The sequence below is a fragment of the Oncorhynchus mykiss genome, chromosome 10, assembly GCF_057628025.1.
Source record: "Oncorhynchus mykiss isolate SJ-2025 chromosome 10, ASM5762802v1, whole genome shotgun sequence".
Classification (NCBI taxonomy): Eukaryota; Metazoa; Chordata; class Actinopteri; order Salmoniformes; family Salmonidae; genus Oncorhynchus; species Oncorhynchus mykiss.
The window spans coordinates 57,754,800-57,773,262 of record NC_143031.1 but is presented as its reverse complement, the minus strand read 5'-3'; the positions used below and the strand labels follow the sequence as shown (position 1 = coordinate 57,773,262).

At 42.8% G+C, this 18,463-nt stretch overlaps 1 protein-coding gene across 1 annotated transcript in view; it reads left to right on the top strand.

Moving 5' to 3' along the window:
• Positions 1–6,189: 6,189 nt before the first annotated feature.
• Positions 6,190–18,463, top strand: part of ctnna2 (catenin (cadherin-associated protein), alpha 2) — a 665,994-nt gene continuing 653,720 nt past the window's right edge. Inside the window, exon 1 of the mRNA XM_036933400.2 lies at positions 6,190–6,511. The gene's annotated coding sequence lies outside the window, so the exon portion shown is untranslated. The remainder of the gene's footprint in view (positions 6,512–18,463) is intronic.

Genomic DNA, 18,463 nt, shown 5'->3' with positions numbered 1-18,463 from the left:
TCCTGAAACATATACACATCCAAACACATACAAACCCAACACAACACAGAAACTGGGGAACGTAACACCTCATGACCTTAGTTCAACTGTCATACCCCAAAATATAGGCTTGTTTTACTCCAATGTTTGTAAACAAAATAAATGTAAACAACCACTACCTAAAAACATGGTTAAAACTATCATTTTTATATCATGGATGGTCAGTCCTTGAATCCATAGCACAGTCTATGGCTTTGAGAGTGGTTGCATTTCTCCAGCCCCATCGCTCAGCTTTTTACTGAAACTGTGGTGGGGAGTAATAGTGTAATTGAGTGCTAGTGACATTATATGGTGCAATCCTCTAGTAAGTGAGTTACTTTTGTGCCATTAATATCAAGCACAATTTATGTCTGGAACAAAATTCTTAATTTTGCAAACAAAAATAGTGATATTTAAAGCAAACATAAACCCAAAAGTACTGATAGCAAAACCAGATATTACAAGAAAATAATTTTGAAAGGTGAGTTTAAAAAAAAATGATAAGTTGATTAAGTAAAATGCCTCCGGTCAAAGATAAAAGTAAAAAATAAAATAAAAATAAAAAAGTACGTTTGAATGACACTGACGGACAACACTGTTAAATCCAATGGCGGTATGCCTGAGGATGATGCATCGCAGCTTCTTGTACGCGTGTACAAACACACACTCACACGCATTCAAACCCATACATGTGCACAGACACGGACATACACACACACAGGCACACATGTAAATACAGTGCCTTTGGAAAGAATTCAGACCCCTTGACTTTTTCCACATTTTGTTACGTTACAGCATTATTCTAAAATTGATTAAATAATATCTATAAACAATACTTCATAATCACAAAGTGAAAAAGTGGTTTTTAGATATTTTTGCAAATGTATTAAAAATAAAAAACATAAATGCCTTAAGTATTCAGACCCTTTGCTATGAATCTCGAAATTTTGCTTTGGTGCATCCTGTTTACATGGATCATCCCTGAGATTTTTCAAAAACTTGATTGAAGTCCACCTGTGGTAAATTCATTTGATTGGACATGATTTGGAAAGGCACACACCTGTCTATATAAGGTCCCAACATTGACAGTGCATGTCAGAGCAAAAACCAAGCCATGAGGTCGAAAGAACTATCCATAGAGCTCCGAGACAGGATTGTGTCGAGAAGGGACTTGATCAGGGAGGTGACCAAGAACCCGATGGTCACTCTGACAGAGCTCCAGAGTTCCTCTGTGGAAATTGGAGAATCTTCCAGAAGGACAACCATCTCTGCAGCACTCCCCCAATCAGACCTTTATGGTAGAGTGGCCAGGCAGAAGCCACTCTTAAGTAAAAGGCACATGACAGCCTGCTTGGAGTTTGCCAAAAGGCACCTAAAGACTCTCAGACCATGAGAAACAAGAGTTCTCAAGTTTAAACTCTTTGGCCTGAATGCCAAGCGGCACGTCTGGATGAAAACTAGAACCATCCCTATGGGGAAGCATGGTGCTGTATCATTCTGTGGGAAAGTTTTTCAGCAGCAGGGACTGGGAGACTAGTCAGGATCAAGGGATAGATGAACTGAGCAATGTACAGAGAGATCCTTGATGAAAACCTGCTCCAGAGCGTTCTGGACCTCAGATTGGGGCAAAGGTTCCCCTTCCAACAGGACAATGACTCAAAGCAAAAGCTAAGACAACGCAGAAGTGGCTTCGAGACAAGTCTCTGAATGTCCTTGAGTGGCCCAGCCAGAGCACGGGCTTGAACCCGATCGAACATCTCTGAAGAGACCTCAAAGTAGCTGTGCAGCAACGCTCCCCATCCAACCTTGGATCTTGGATGGTTGGTGGCCTGGCAGTTGGGAGCTTGGGTCGGTGTCCAATAGGTCACTGGTTCGGGTCTCCGATTTGACTTGTTGGGAGCTCTGTCAACGTGAACTTGGATGCTGGTTGCACCTGTGGGTCGCTCTGGATGGGAGTCTGCTAGATGACTGAATGGAATGGAAATGTTGAGCGGCTTCACTGCAGGTAGATTGTATGTTTTAACATAAAAAACATACAGAAAAAATATACATTAAAAAAATCTCTCCTCTTTCCTGCAATTTTCTGTGTCTTTGGTTATGTTATCCTTTGCTTATGCTGCCTTTTTCCAGTTGCAAGTTTTGGCACATTCATTCCAGCAACATCGCACCATTCATCCCACTGCTGGTTTGCCTCTGAAGCTAAGCAGGGTCGTGTAAAATATATATATATTTTTCAAGGGTAGGCTATATATCTAACTGACCGGCTCAATTCGTTCTTATGTAGCAAAATTTGAAATTGTGTATTTTACATTGGATAAAAGTAGAGACTGGTAAATCCTACAGTACAGTTGAAGAACAATGGGAATGTAATTATACTTTGAAAGTTAATAAACTTGTATCCTCACTTTTGAGAAAATGGCCTTTGAATATTTTTGTTCCCAACTGGAGAGCTATTCCTTGTCAACACCAATTCAGCATCGTTCAAGCACCCAAGCTAACTGGCTCATTTTGGCTAGCTTGCAAGCTACTTCCAGACACAAATGAGAGAACAGCTCACTGACCATTTTACTCGCCCAAGCAGAGCTGGTTAAGCTGTTTTTATGTTATCCAGAGCGTTGGTAACTGCAACTGTGCTGCTGGCAACAATTTGTCCTTTTTTTAACAACGTTTATTGACACCGGCCATATTCAATGGGTGTTGAGAATTCGTAAATTTGTCAGTTATTCTGCGCTCAGACGAGAGTAGTAGATAGCCAGAGCGAATTTATCAGCTATGTCTATCAACATTTGTCTCAGTGACATCCTACTGAAATGGTTACTTGCATAGTGGAGTCTTTTTTTAAGACACATAGCTAGCTAGCTAAACAATGAACCATAATCCCAACTCATGATGTTATTACCCTGTAGGAATATGCAGGTAGCTAACCAACCAGGTTCAATGTTAGCTAGTTAACATTAGGCTATAACTAGCAAAGGAAATGTCTCTGAAATACGAATAATATTACTACAGAGATCATAGACGTAATATTAGCGAACCAGCCAGCTAACATTAGCACTTGAACTCAAAATGAAAACAAATTTCTGTCAAAATTAGAAGCGTGTAATATCTGAAAATGTAGCTAGCTAGACTATGGAATGGACGCTTCTCCCTATCACGAATGTCATGGTTGCCCTAAATTAGCTTCAAGATGTAATCAGGAGACAGGTGTTTTTTTCCATCTCCTTAACTATCATACTCTAATTTACCGATTTCAAAACTCGGTCTTCCAGAAAGTGGAGAGCAACACTTATGCAGTTCTACCACATTAGACAGGATTACCTACACATACTCACCAGCTCAAATAGACAGAAGCGTGCTACCTGACAGACCAATCCGAACTCATCTCTCGGCATGTCCAGCCCACTCATTATCTCAGACAATCAAGGCTAGCGGGAATGTTGCTTTCTTTTTCCGTGGATAAAAAAACTAGGCTCCTAATTTAACAATTGTATTAGTATTTACAGATTGCATACAAGTTTGTTAATATACACATAAAAGTTGACGTATTCCAGAAGGCATTTCAGACAAAAAAAGAATTGTTAAGTTTTTTAAAATAAAGTTTACTTTTAAATTGCTCTGCTGTGAAGTAGTTTCCTGAAACTAGTCACATATGGAAGACTGCATGGTTGGGTTTTATTATATATAAAGGGGGATGAATGTAGCCTAGATCATATTCACGTGTATCCATGTGTATGTCAATGATTGACACATCGAGTCAAGGTGCAGTTTACAATGGCTCTGTTCCAAATGGAACGCTAATCCCTATGGGCCCTGGTCAAAAGATGTGCATTACAGAAAATACGGTGCCAATTGGGACATATCCCATTGTGTTTGCGGAACCAATTTGAGTCAATGACAGCAGACACAATAGGCCTGTTAGTGTGATTTGCACTCATCCAAATTGTATGGAACATGTGATATGCAGTCATTGTAATGTAATTAGATTGTAAAGATGCCTTTATGTGGCACTAGCAATCTCATGGTTCTTGATTGAAATGGCTGCTGCATTTTCATTTCCCATTTGAAATATAATTTCAAACTCCGATTGGCACAGCATGGCAAATGCCAGCTTTGGAACACATTGCCAATTTCAAGCTGTGGCTGTAGGAACGATTTGGAAGGGTGGAAATCGTGTTATATTGTTCAGGTTTGGCCATTTTAAAGTACTCCTGTGACTAAAGCCAGTGTGAATGTCAACACATCAAATTCAAACTGGTACCATACCGGTGTCGGCACCTGTTCTTTTGTTATTATAAATGTATATTTAACTAGGCCAATTATTATTTACAATGACGGCCTACCAAAAGGCAAAAGGACTCCTGCATGGACGGGGTTTGAGATGAAAAATAAAGGAATATTGGACAAAACACACATCACGACAAGAGAGACACCACAACACTACAAAAAAAGAGAGACTCAAGACAACAACATAGCATGGCAGTAACACATGACAAAAACAGCATGCTACTGTAGCAACCCTACATGACAACACGCTAGCGACACATGGCAGCAGCACAAAACAGGCGTCCATGTGTCGCTAAGAAACTTGCAAGATGTGTGTGATATGATAATATAGGGTTATTAATGTGTAAGTCACATAAATTTGCTCAATTGACATGAATGTAGGCTATGCATTAATTTAATCTATGCTCAAAAATAGACCTTTAGACAACCAGTTAATTGAAATCTGAGGCTGACGTGTCTTTGCTCCCTATATGGTCTCCAAATACACCTACTTGTATCTATCAGTGAATTTGAATTTAGCACCTGTCAGGTTTTAGAAACCATAAAAAGTGATGCCCAAAGTATGTTTATGCATTAACTTAATTTACGTAATGATGACAATTGTATGTGGTCAGATATAGGCATTCAACCTTTTGGCAGATACACTCCCCTCCATATGTATTTGGACAGTGACTCTGCATTTTTTAAAATTTGGTTCTAAACTTCAGCGTTTTAGATTTGCAATAGTCTCATTTTAGGCGACAGTACAGCATGTCAGCATTTATTTCAGGGGATTGTCATACACATCAGTTTTACTGTTTAGAAATGAAAGCACTTTATGTATCTAGTTCACCCATTTGAAGAAGTCATAAGTATATGGGCAAATTAACTTATAGTGTATTCAAGTAGGCAGTTGTAGGCATTTGCGGCTTGTTTTGGTTGTGCTTTGGATTTTTTTGGGCCTAATAAGAACTGAATGGCGAATAATGTATTGTGTCAGTTTGGAGTCTGTGTCCACCCAGGCCCCCCCATGCCTATGCCCCTGACGTGGATTCTACCATGATTATGGATAAGCTAGATACATAAAGTGCTTTCTTTTCTAAATGGTTAAACAGATATGTATGCAAATTCCTTAAAACAAAAGGTGACATTCTATACTGTCCCCTCATATGAAACATTTGATCTCATATTCAGGATGCTGGAGTATAGAGCCAAATAGAAAATGTGAACATCACTGTCCAAAGGCATATGGAGGGATGGGCAATTCCACAGTGGAGAATAGTGCAGATGCTACATTTGGTAACACAATGGTGGTTTGTGCTGTTTGTGCCATTACCAAACTTTGCATCTGCACCGTTCTTCAAGTAAATGTGCTTTTGTAAACATTGTCATGGGAATTGTTCAAATTAGTCCATGTGCATATGGTATGGTTTGTTTAACTTTGCAATCATTGGTTTTGTTTGACAAAAATCTGAGTCTCAATGTCACTGTCACTGTCACTGTTACCATGGAATTACCCATATTTAACACATACACATTTAACCCATACCTGGTTAGATATAGACAACATGGCCTGTGTGTTTGTTCTCGATTCCAGTCTTTCTTCTTGTTTATAGCTTGCCCTAGCCGTTTCCATAACACGCATACCGGTGGTACACAGATTACTTTACGCTTTCCTAAATACAATTTTAAAAACACACAGGCATGACCATAATCGTTATCAGTCCATGCTGGCCATGCGCATCATCCCCTTGTCCCACTTCCAGCGTCCAGAGTCAAAATTTGGCAACGATACGCATAAAAAATGCTCTGTCAATCTAGTAGCAGGATGCATTCTCAACCGAGATACTGCACATGCGCGGATGAGAGCGAGACCGCTGATTTGACAGCCCTTTGAATGGACCAACCAGCTCACTATATTGCAAGGCGCTCACTATTCCACGGAGCTGCGCACAGAGCGCACAATCAGCACCTGTCTTCTCTATGGCTGTTGCTTCAGCGGTGGGAGGGGTCATTATTTGGCAGGGAGCGGCGGTAGAATTTCCTAGATACCGACAGCCGCGCGTGCCGTGCACCCATTCAGATTCAGCACTATTCTGAAGGAAAGCGAACGGATTTAGGCGATTTAGCCGAAGGAACGAGACCGAGAAGGCAGTATCTATTAGGAATACACAGTGAAACAATACATTATACATCTTTTGTTGAAATACAAGAGCTGTCATCAAACAAGGTAAGCTTTGAAGACAGCCGGTGTTTGCTAGCAACATTGTTGCGCTGTCTCGGCGCTGGGTCAGACGCTACATTGTAGCAAGGCGAGGTTAACGCATCCTAGTCAATTTCTCTATTTGAATTAATATTCTATTTATAACGCATTCATTTTAAAGAACGTTTAAAACCTCTATGATATGTATGGTTATTTTTACGGGCATTGCTGGATAATTCATGATAGCTAACCATTATCTAGTCGGGTACCATACCATCCAGCAAGCAGTGCTGGAGCCTGTCAGCGCACCGTCAGCGCTAGCCTCTTTCGGGCGAGTCTCGAGAGCTGGCTAGTGTAGCATGTTAGCTTGATAGCAGCTCAGCTACAGATATGGGCTGTGTTTTATTCTAGGGAATGGGTCTTCCGCCTGAATACAACATCGGTTCGTATAGCCCCGAGTGGTTTTGTGTTGATTGGGACCTACAATTATGGAATTACTCTTTATTCCAGTCATTCCTTTTCCAATCTGAATCGTTCAGTCTGGAGCCCCATGTCGGTGCGCGTCCTATATTTCCATCCCCATCATCCGGATAAGGCATCCGTTATTCTTTGTCTCAGTTGGGCTATACTATTAGGCTACTCGTTGTCTGAATATATCACATAGGGGCAGGCACAACCTCCTAAGGATCCGCCCCTTTTTTTACATTTCGCATAAAATGACAAATCTAACTGCCTGGAGCTCTGGACCTGAAGCAAGGATATGCATATTCTTGATACCATTTGAAAGGAAACACTTTGACATTTATGGCAATGTGAAATGCATGTAGGAGAATATAACACATTAGATCTGGTAAAATATAATACAAAGAAAAAACATGATTTTTTTGTTGTGTATTTTTCATATTTGAAATGCAAGAGAAAGGCCATAATGTATTAATCCAGCCCAGGCGTAATTTAGATTTTGGCCACTAGATGGCAGCAGTGTATGTGAAAAGGTTTAGACTGATCCAATGAACCATTGCATTTCTGTTCAAAATTTTGAATCAAGACTGCCCAAATGTGCCTAGTTGTTTTATTAATAACTTTTCAAGTTCATAACTGTGCACTCTCCTCAAACAATAGCATGGTATTCTTTCACTGTAATAGCTACTGTAAATTGGACAGTGCAGCTAGATTAACAAGAAGTTAAGCTCTCTGCCAATATCAGACTGTATGTCTTTGTCCTGGGAAATGTTCTTGTTACTTACAACCTCATGCTAATCGCATTAGCCTACGTTAGCTCACCTGTCCCGCGGGGGACCCAATTTAATCCTCTATTTTTAATACCACAACAGTAGTGCTATTCAACATTTCTCGCGGAATCATTTTGAATTAGTTAACATTACTTTACTGTTTTCAGGTGGGCTATCAGGAAGTTGTAAAATGAGGTGTAGTAGTATAGTGCACAGTTGTCCTTTTTTTAAACAACATTTTTCATATTTGTTTGTATTTATTGTTGAATTATTGACAGTCGGTTAGGGAATGAAGTTCGTGACTCAGGTAAGCCGCAAATTGCAAGTCTTGTTTTTGCCTTAGCACCTAACATAAAATGGCGTTGAAGCTGTTCAATGAATGCATTCATAGCATGTGAGTGCCAAAGCACAGTGCCACCTGCGTACCTATGCCTGGCCTGATTATTTCCTTATTGTCCTACTATTAGCTATTTATTATTTGTCTATTACAGTATTTACCAACCTATTATTTATGTACTATTTACAGTATTTACCGACCTATTATTTATGTACTATTTACAGTATTTACCTACCTATTATTTATGTAGTATTTACAGTATTTACCTACCTATTATTTATGTACTATTTACAGTATTTACCAACCTATTATTTATGTACTATTTACAGTATTTACCGACCTATTATTTATGTACTATTTACAGTATTTACCGACCTATTATTTATCGAGTATTACATACATCTAAAGAGTAAGGGGCAAAGAAAGCACAACATCTCTTTTTTATATATTCCAAGAGTTCCGTTTAGGGTGGAAATACCATACAGATGTGGTGCTGTAGTACTTTTCTTTATCTACAGTTAGATGGTAAACACGTTTTGTAATGGTTCTAAAAACACCCCGATACTAAAATAGGTCCTTGGATTTGTTGGTGCACAACCTCATCCCTCCAGGCAAGAAGCAGTGTCTGTCCACCAATAAGCCAGTAGTAGTGAATGGCTGACTGCTCAATAGTTAAGTAGTAGCGTGTGTAGACTTATGTGTCTGTGCATGTTTATTGAATATGGTCCCATACAGTAATGGCTGGGTTATGATTCGGTGTGTGATTTGTGGATAACACACACACAGACACACACACACACAAACATAAACACACACACACATTCTGTCCCTGTAACCGGAGCTGGGCCTGGCATCTCAGAGAGCTCCAGGGGTCACGGAGTGGCCACATTTAGAACTTGAACTTTTGATTGGTGCCCAGGCATTCAGGGAGAACACTCACAGGGAGTATATATGGCTCCCTCTGTGTTTTCTTCACAAGTGTTTTCTTCAGTGACAGTGCTTTGTCATTTGTGTGTGTGCTTGTGTGTGTGTGTGTGTGTGCATGTCCACCACTACTCTAAAGATCACAGGTCATTAGAAATGCAGACTATGCCCATCACTGGTTCTCCATATAGGCCTCTCAGTGCATCTCATGAAGTGCGACCTAAATGGCACCCTATTCCCTATTTAGTGGACTACTTTTTTGAAAAGTAGTGGACTATGTAAGGAATAAGGTACCATTTGAGACACAGTCATAGTGTTTGGGTCGAGTTAAAGGGCTGCAGTCTTACTAGTTCCTCGTTGTGTTGTCCTGGAGCTGTTATAAGCTAGGCCCTAGATACACAACCAATAACAGTTCAATAGGATTGCATTGTGTTGCTGGTCTCCAGGGCGATATTGGTGGGGGCCATATTGGCAGGACACCTTGGAGCCTGTTAGTGGTCGTTAGCTACAGCTGGAAGGCTTCATGGTAGCCATGGAAGCCCTGTAGCCTGGGACAGAAATGCAGGTTGAACTAAGGTTGTGTGATTTAGGCACCAAACCAAACCAAACAGACGGATACAGAGAGGGACTGTATAGAAACACACATATTCGAATAGAAACACACATATTCCCTTTCGGCTGCTAAACGTGTTCCTTGTGTACCCTAAGGTAAGGTAAGAAAAACACTCACTATAGGATGACTCAAGGCTGGTCATCTTATGTGAAAATGCTGAAGGCTTGTGGATAACACACACACAGACACACACACATACTATTTGAACCCGGGTTTGTAGGGCATCTCTATGGATCAATACTTTGACCTGTGCATCATCTGCTGCATACGTTGTAACTCTTGACCACAGTGCGTAATGTTGCTGTGTGTATACCACACTGTTAAATGTTATTGCACCGACAACTTTGATTCCTTAGTTGTTTTCATGGAGGATTGGTCAAATGATTCCATTGATAGCGACAACAATGTTTTGTCCTTTAATAAGGAGGCATCACATTTGTCTTTGATGGAGAAATGAGGTTGTATGAGACTTGACTCAGTATTTGCTGTAATATTCAGTATGAGTAACATTACACTTGACTCAGGCCCTATGAAAACAGTTGGACATTTTTGGTGATGATGCATTTAAAAGTCACAATAACCTAGAGAATGCCTTTTGTTCAGTTCAGGCTGACATGTTGTTTGTTTAGCTGTTTAGCCTAGTCTACACAAAGTAGTGACTATATGGGAGACCCAAAAGAGATGCCCTACAAACCCGGGTTCAAATAGTATTCGTTGTAGTTCAAGTACTTCAGCTGCACTTGATAGGGCTTTCCTGGTGCACTGGAACCAATGGAATAGTGCCCAAGGTCCCAAACCCCGCCCGTCTGGCACTCAAGGCAGGCTCGATCAAACACTCAAAGTATTTATAAGAAAACAAATACTATTTGGACCCAGGTGGTTTGATGATCCAGTGACATGGTGGAAAGTGTAGTGTCAGCAGCCAGCAGTCAGTGCACTGTTGCTAGAGAGAGTGAGCGCATTGCACTCAGCTGCATTCTCACCAGCTGTCAATCAGCCAAAGACCACACCCACCAGTATACTGCCGTCTCCTTGGACTCAGTTGCGTAGTAAACATGTGCAGCTGCCAAGAGATTTTTCACTCTAGTAGCCTACTTAGCAGACACCATGTTTGAAAAAAGCACTCCATCATATTCTTCACAGGGCAGTTAAAAAACTAGCATACTACTGTTCAGTACAGTTAAGTTCTCCGTACTTGAAGTAAGAACATTGTAACTATGTAATTAACGTTTTACCCCTTATCGCGTAGTTGGAAAAATTAATTTGTTTCAAGCGTCCAGTTGATAAATTGGCCATTGGGAAATCTTCTAAATCACCAAAGCATGGAAAGAGCGAACCGATCTTGTTAAGAGGTGAAATTACCTGTGATAAAGTTGTTATCGGCTCAATTAAAAAAAGAACAGGCCCGGGAAGGTAGAGAGTTAGCTAATGCACTAGAAGATTGAGGAGCACTTACAAGTTATTTTAGCAAGCAGACTCTGAGTCCGAAGACACCTTTGTTCATCATTGTCCAGCAGACAAGGCAAATTTCTCAGGGCAGATGCTGCAGGGCATTTTTAAAGGCTCTTCTGAGACCTTTTTCATAAAACAGTTCTTAATAATTCCCCTCTCAGACTTCCAAAGAAGAATAATTGCCCCTCCATCCTCCAAGTAGAGTTATTGATCTTGACAAGATTGAACTGTTAATGGATTCTTCGCTGTCCGTGGAGGTCCTATCAATTGTGAGTGGGCCCCGACTGACACCAATTAACCACCTTCGTTCACTCACAGACAGTGCAGTCGGGTGGGTGATGATAGCTGGTTCTCAACCACAACTTAGTTATCCACTTTGATGTTCAGGGTACCTAATCCACTTCAAGTGCACACTTTGCACCTTGGCACCTTTTCCCCTTCCCTCAAGTGACTACTAGAGCTTCTCTATCACTTTCCATCTACAGAATCTGTTCTGAGATGATGGTTGAGGCCCAAATGGCACCCTTTATAGTGCACTACTTTTAACCAGGGCCCAGTAGCAGTAGGGTACTAGTAGTAGTGCGCTATATATGGCATAGGGTGTCATTTGAGATGCCGACAATGTCTTGAATACCCAGTCAGACTAGTAGGGTCTTCGGCTGCCCTAAGTATGCTGTAGGTTATAAAATGGCAATATTTTAGTCAAAACCCACTGGCTGTGTTCTGATATCCAGTATGAACCTAGAATTGGGCTTGCATTTTAGTGGTGCTAGTATGGAACTTAGTGACTTGTCTGACTCCTAATGTGATGTAGCATGGCATGACCGCTCGGTAGGAGCACAGAGCCATAGATGTGACAGAGTCTTATGCTTATAGCGTATCAGCTCCCCTGCATTATGGAAAAGGACTATCAATCACCAGCTTAGCCTCATCTCCCAGCCTATTGAGGTCTGATGTCTGTTAACTATCGTAGAAGGCCTGGTAGTCTATCATGCATCAAAAATAGGCTACTTAGGTCACTTTCTTATATACAGGACCGGGCTCTCCGTCCTGGATGAGCACCGTCTGTGTTTCCTCGTGTTTCTGTTTGTGGTGGAAACAGGAAAGTCTTTCCTCTTTGAAGGGGATCGTCTTTGGAGGACGGCAATGGCCTAGAGGTTAGAGAGGCTGACCGGCAGCAGGAAGGTCAAGTCCCGGGCCGGGCAACACAAAAATGAGAATGGAACTGAACTGGCAGATGGAAAACTGCTGGTCTCTGATCCCAATTACCATCTCCTGCCGCTGTTCCCTTAAGAAAGGCACTTAACCCCCCAGCAATTGCTGCTGCTGACCCTGTGTATCTCAACGTGTGTGTGTGTGTGTGTGTGTGTGTGTGTCCGGGGGGGGTTGGAAAGGCAGAAAACACATTTCCAAACACATTTCCATTACTTAATACACTAAAGATAGGCTGCACATCTCAATTGAGTTGCTACAGTAGACCAAGAGCCTACAGCCTAGTATACAGAGTGTTGATCTTAGATCAGGTCCCCCCTGTCTAAATCTAAATCAAATTTTATTTGTTTATTTTGTCACAATAGAACAGGGGGGGGGGGCAATGCAAATAGTCTGGGTAGCCATTTCATTGGCTGTTCAGGAGCCTTATGGCTTGGGGTAGGAGCTATTTAGGAGCCTCTTGGACCTAGAATTGGTGCTCCGGTACCGCTTGCCATGCGGTAGCAGAGAGAACAGTCTATGACTAGGCTGGCTGGAGCCTTTGACAATTTTTAGGGCCTTCCTCTAACACCGCCTTACATAGAGGTCTTGGATGGCAGGAAGCTTGGCCCCGGTGATGTACTGGGTGTACGCACCACACTCTGTAGTGCCTTGCTGTCAGAGGCCGAGCAGTTAACATATCAGTCAATGATGCAACCCGTCAGGATGCTCTCGGGGGTGCAGCTGTAAAACCTTTTGAGGATCTGAGGACTCATGCCAAATCTTTTCAGTCTCCTGAGGGGGAATAGGTTTTGTCGTGCCCTCTTCACAACTGTTTTGGTGTTCTTGGACCATGTTAGTTTGTTGGTGATGTGGACGACAAGGAACTTGACTACGCTACAGTCTGTCGATGAAAATGGGGGAGTGCTCGGTCCTCCTTTTACTGTAGGCCACAATCATCTCCTTTGTCTTGATCATGTTGAGGGAGAGGTTGTTGTCATTGCACCACATGGTCAGGTCTCTGACCTCCTCCCTATAGGCAGTCTCATTGTTGTCGGTGATCAGGCCTACCACTGTTGTGTCAACAGCAAACTTAATGATGGTATTGGAGTCGTGCCTGGCCGTGCAGTCATGAGTGAACATAGTACAGGAGGGGACTGAGCACGTACCCCTGAGGGGCCCCCGTTTTGAGGATCAGTGTGGCGGATGTGTTGTTACCTACCCTTACCAACTGCGTGCGGCCCGTCAGGAAGTCCAGTATCCAGTTGCAGAGTGAGGTGTTTAGTCCCAGGGTCCTTAGCTTAGTGATGAGCTTTGTGGGCACTATGGTGTTGAACACTGACCTGTAGTCAATGAATTTCATTCTCAGATAGGTGTTCCTTTTGTCCAGGTGTGAAAGGGCAGTGTGGAGTGCAATAGAGATTGCATCATCTGTGGATCTGTTGGTGCGGTATGCAAATTCGAGTGGGTGTTTCTGGGATAAAGGTGTTGATGTGAGCCATGACCAGCCTTTCAAAGCATTTCATGGCTACATACGTGAGTGCTACGGGTCGGTAGTCATTTAGGCAGGTTACGTTAGTGTTCTTGGGTACAGGGAATATGGTGGAACATATATGCTTGAAACATGCTGCTTGAAACATGTTGGTATTACAGACTCAGACAGGGAGAGGTTGAAAATGACACTTGCCAGTTGGTCAGTGCATGCTCAGAGTTCACGTCCTGGTAATCCGTCTGGTCCTGCGGCCTTGTGAATGTTGACCTGTTTGAAGGTCTTACTCACATCGGCTGTGGAGAGTGATCACACAGTCGTCCGGAACAGCTGATGCTCTCAAAGCGAGCATAGAAGTTATTTAGCTCATCTGGAAGACTTGTGTTACTGGGCAGCTCTCGGCTGTGTTTCCCTTTGTAGTCTGCAATAGTTTGCAGGCCCTGACACATCTGACGAGCGTCGTAGCCGGTGTTTGATGGTTCGTCAGAGGGCATAGCGGGATTTCTTATAATCATCCGGGTTAGAGTCCCACTCCTTGAAAGCGACAGCTCTAATCCCGCTAAGGTAACTGAGCTAAATGACTACCGCCCCGTAGCACTCACATCCGTCATCATGAAGTGCTTTGAGAGACTAGTCAAGGACCATATCACCTCCACCCTACCTGACACCCTAGACCCACTCCAATTTGCTTACCGCCCAAATAGGTCCACAGACGATGCAATCTCAACCACACTGCACACTGCCCTAACCCATCTGGACAAGAGGAATACCTATGTGAGAATGCTGTTCATCGACTACAGCTCGGCATTCAACACCATAGTACCCTCCAAGCTCGTCATCAAGCTCGAGACCCTGGGTCTCGACCCCGCCCTGTGCAACTGGGTACTGGACTTCCTGACGGGCCGCCCCCAGGTGGTGAGGGTAGGCAACAACATCTCCTCCCCGCTGATCCTCAACACTGGGGCCCCACAAGGTTGCGTTCTGAGCCCTCTCCTGTACTCCCTGTTCACCCACGACTGCGTGGCCACGCACGCCTCCAACTCAATCATCAAGTTTGCGGACGACACAACAGTGGTAGGCTTGATTACCAACAACGATGAGACGGCCTACAGGGAGGAGGTGAGGGCCCTCGGAGTGTGGTGTCAGGAAAACAACCTCACACTCAACGTCAACAAAACTAAGGAGATGATTGTGGACTTCAGGAAACAGCAGAGGGAACACCCCCCTATCCACATCAATGGAACAGTAGTGGAGAGGGTAGCAAGTTTTAAGTTCCTCGGCATACACATCACAGACAAACTGAATTGGTCCACTCACACAGACAGCATCGTGAAGAAGGCGCAGCAGCGCCTCTTCAACCTCAGGAGGCTGAAGAAATTCGGCTTGTCACCAAAAGCACTCACAAACTTCTACAGATGCACAATCGAGAGCATCCTGGCGGGCTGTATCACCGCCTGGTATGGCAACTGCACCGCCCTCAACCGTAAGGCTCTCCAGAGGGTAGTGAGGTCTGCACAACGCATCACCGGGGGCAAACTACCTGCCCTCCAGGACACCTACACCACCCGATGTCACAGGAAGGCCATAAAGATCATCAAGGACATCAACCACCCGAGCCACTGCCTGTTCACCCCGCTATCATCCAGAAGGCGAGGTCAGTACAGGTGCATCAAAGCTGGGACCGAGAGACTGAAAAACAGCTTCTATCTCAAGGCCATCAGACTGTTAAACAGCCACCACTAACATTGAGTGGCTGCTGCCAACACACTGACACTGACTCAACTCCAGCCACTTTAATAATGGGAATTGATGGGAAATGATGTAAATATATCACTAGCCACTTTAAACAATGCTACCTTATATAAATGTTACTTACCCTACATTATTCATCTCATATGCATACGTATATACTGTACTCTATATCATCGACGGTATCCTTATGTAATACATGTATCACTAGCCACTTTATACTATACTATGCCACTTTGTTTACATACTCATCTCATTTGTACATACTGTACCCGATACCATCTACTGTATCTTGCCTATACTGCTCTGTACCATCACTCATTCATATATCCTTATGTACATATTCTTTATCCCCTTACACTGTGTACAAGACAGTAGTTTTGGAATTGTTAGTTAGATTACTTGTTATTACTGCATTGTCGGAACTAGAAGCACAAGCATTTCGCTACACTCGCATTAACATCTGCTAACCATGTGTATGTGACAAATAAAATTTGATTTGATTTGATCTCTACCTTTTAGCTCAGTGCGAATGTTGCCTTTAATCCATTGCTTCTGGTTGGGGTATGTACTGTGTCAGATGGCAGGGAGAGGTGAGGGGCGTGGTTATTGAGGGAAATATCTTGCAGCCCGCTGGCTCCACTCCCGTGCCTTAAATGGACTTCCTTCCCTAACGAGGCGAGGCTGTGGTTCATAAAGCCAGGGAGTGCTTGGGGATAAAAGAGGAATCGGCCTGCACAAAGGGGCAGAGAAAGGAGAGAAAAATGTGCGTTATGAAGAGTGGGAGAAGAGGGAACAATATCTGTGAGATTACCCGTTGTGACCTGGACTGTCGGTTTACTTGTGTACTGAACCAGATTGTGTACTTGTGTACTGAACCAGATTGGCTGAGGACCCGAGTTTTAGGATTACCCCTGGAGAACGGAATGGACAACGAGAATGGCTTGTGGACTGTGAAGTAATTGGAATTTCCCCATTCTTCCCCAATGTACCTAAATCCCTAATAAACTGACCATATGCATTCTAGTTGTGCTCCTGGAGCATGTTTTGTTATTGAACTTGGTGACGTGGAGACCCCACAACCTTGAGCCTGTTACAGTACGTACAGTCACTGTAGGGACGACGTCCCCAATGCACTTATTGATAAAGCCAGTGACTGATGTGGTGTACTCCTCAATGCCATCGGAAGAATCCCAGAACATGTTCCAGACTGTGATAGCAAAACAGTCCTGTAGTTTAGCATCTGCTTCATCTGACCACTTTTTTTATAGACCGAATCAATGGTGCCTCCTGCTTTAATTTTAGCTTGTAAGCAGGAATCAGGAGTATAGAATTATGGTCAGATTTGCCAAATGGAGAACGAGGGAGAGCTTTGTACACGTCTCTATGTGTGGAGTAGAGGTGGTCTAGAATTGTTTTCCCTCTGGTTGAAAATGTAACATGCTAATAGAAATTAGGTAAAACTGATTTAAGTTTCCCTGCATTAAAGTCCCCGGCCACTAGGAGCGCCACCTCTGGATGAGCGGTTTCCTGCTGGCTTATGGCGGTATATAGCTCATTGAGTTTGGTTTTAGTGCTAGCATCGGGCTGTGGTGGTATGTAGACAGCTACGAAAAATACAGATAAACTCTCTAGGTAGATAGTGTGATCTAAAGCAAATCAAATCAAATTTTATTTGTCACATACACATGGTTAGCAGATGTTAATGCGAGTGTAGCGAAATGCTTGTGCTTCTAGTTCCGACAATGCAGTAATAACCAACGAGTAATCTAACTATCAATTCCAAAACTACTACCTTATAAAGGGATAAAGATAATGTACATAAAGATATGTGAATGAGTGATGGTACAGAATGGCATAGGCAAGATGCAGTAGATGGTATCGAGTACAGTATATACATATGAGATGAGTATGTAAACAAAGTGGCATAGTTTAAAGTGGCTAGTGATACATGTATTACATAAAGATGCAGTAGATGATATAGAGTACAGTATATACGTAGACATATGAGATGAATAATATAGGGTATGTAAACATTATATTAAGTAGCATTGTTTAAAGTGGCTTGTGATATATTTTACATCAATTACCATTATTAAAGTGGCTGGAGGTGAGTCAGTGTGTTGGCAGCAGCCACTCAATGTTAGTGGTGGCTGTTTAACAGTCTGATGGCCTTGAGATAGAAGCTGTTTTTCAGTCTCTCGGTCCCAGCTTTGATGCACCTGTACTGACCTCGCCTTCTGGATGATAGCGGGGTGAACAGGCAGTGGCTCGGGTGGTTGTTGTCCTTGATGATCTTTATGGCCTTCCTGTGACATCGGGTGGTGTAGGTGTCCTGGAGGGCAGGTAGTTTGCCCCCGGTCATGCGTCGTACAGCTTATCATGAGATACTCTACCTCAGGCGAGCAAAACCTCAGACTTCCTTAGATATCGTGCACCAGCTGTTTTTTACATAAATGCATAGGCCCCCACCCTGTGTCTTACCAGAGGCTGCTGTTTTGTCCTGTTGAGAGTGTATAACCCGCCACCTGTATGTTCTTAATGTCGTCGTTGAGCCACGACTCGGTGAAACATAAGATATTACAGCTTTAAAATCCTGTTGGCAGGATAAACATGCTTTCAGTTCGTCCCATTTATTTTCCAGTGATTGAACGTTTGCTAGCAGGGCGGAAGGCATGGGCAGATTAGCCACTCGTCGCCTGATCCTCACAAGGCACCCTGAGATCTTTTTGCAAAAATCTGCGTTTCCTTCTCCAGCGAATAATGGGGATCTGGGCCTGGGGTATTTATTATATCCCTCCTGTCTGACTCATTGAAGAAGATCTCTTCGTCCATTTTGAGGTGCGAAATCGCAGGTCTGATGTCCAGAAGCTCTTTTTTGGTCAAAGGAGACAGTAGCGGCAACATTATATGTACAAAACAAGTTACGAACAACGCAACCAACCATGCAAAAAAAAAAAATAATAATTAAGTGTCCATGTAACCTTATCCA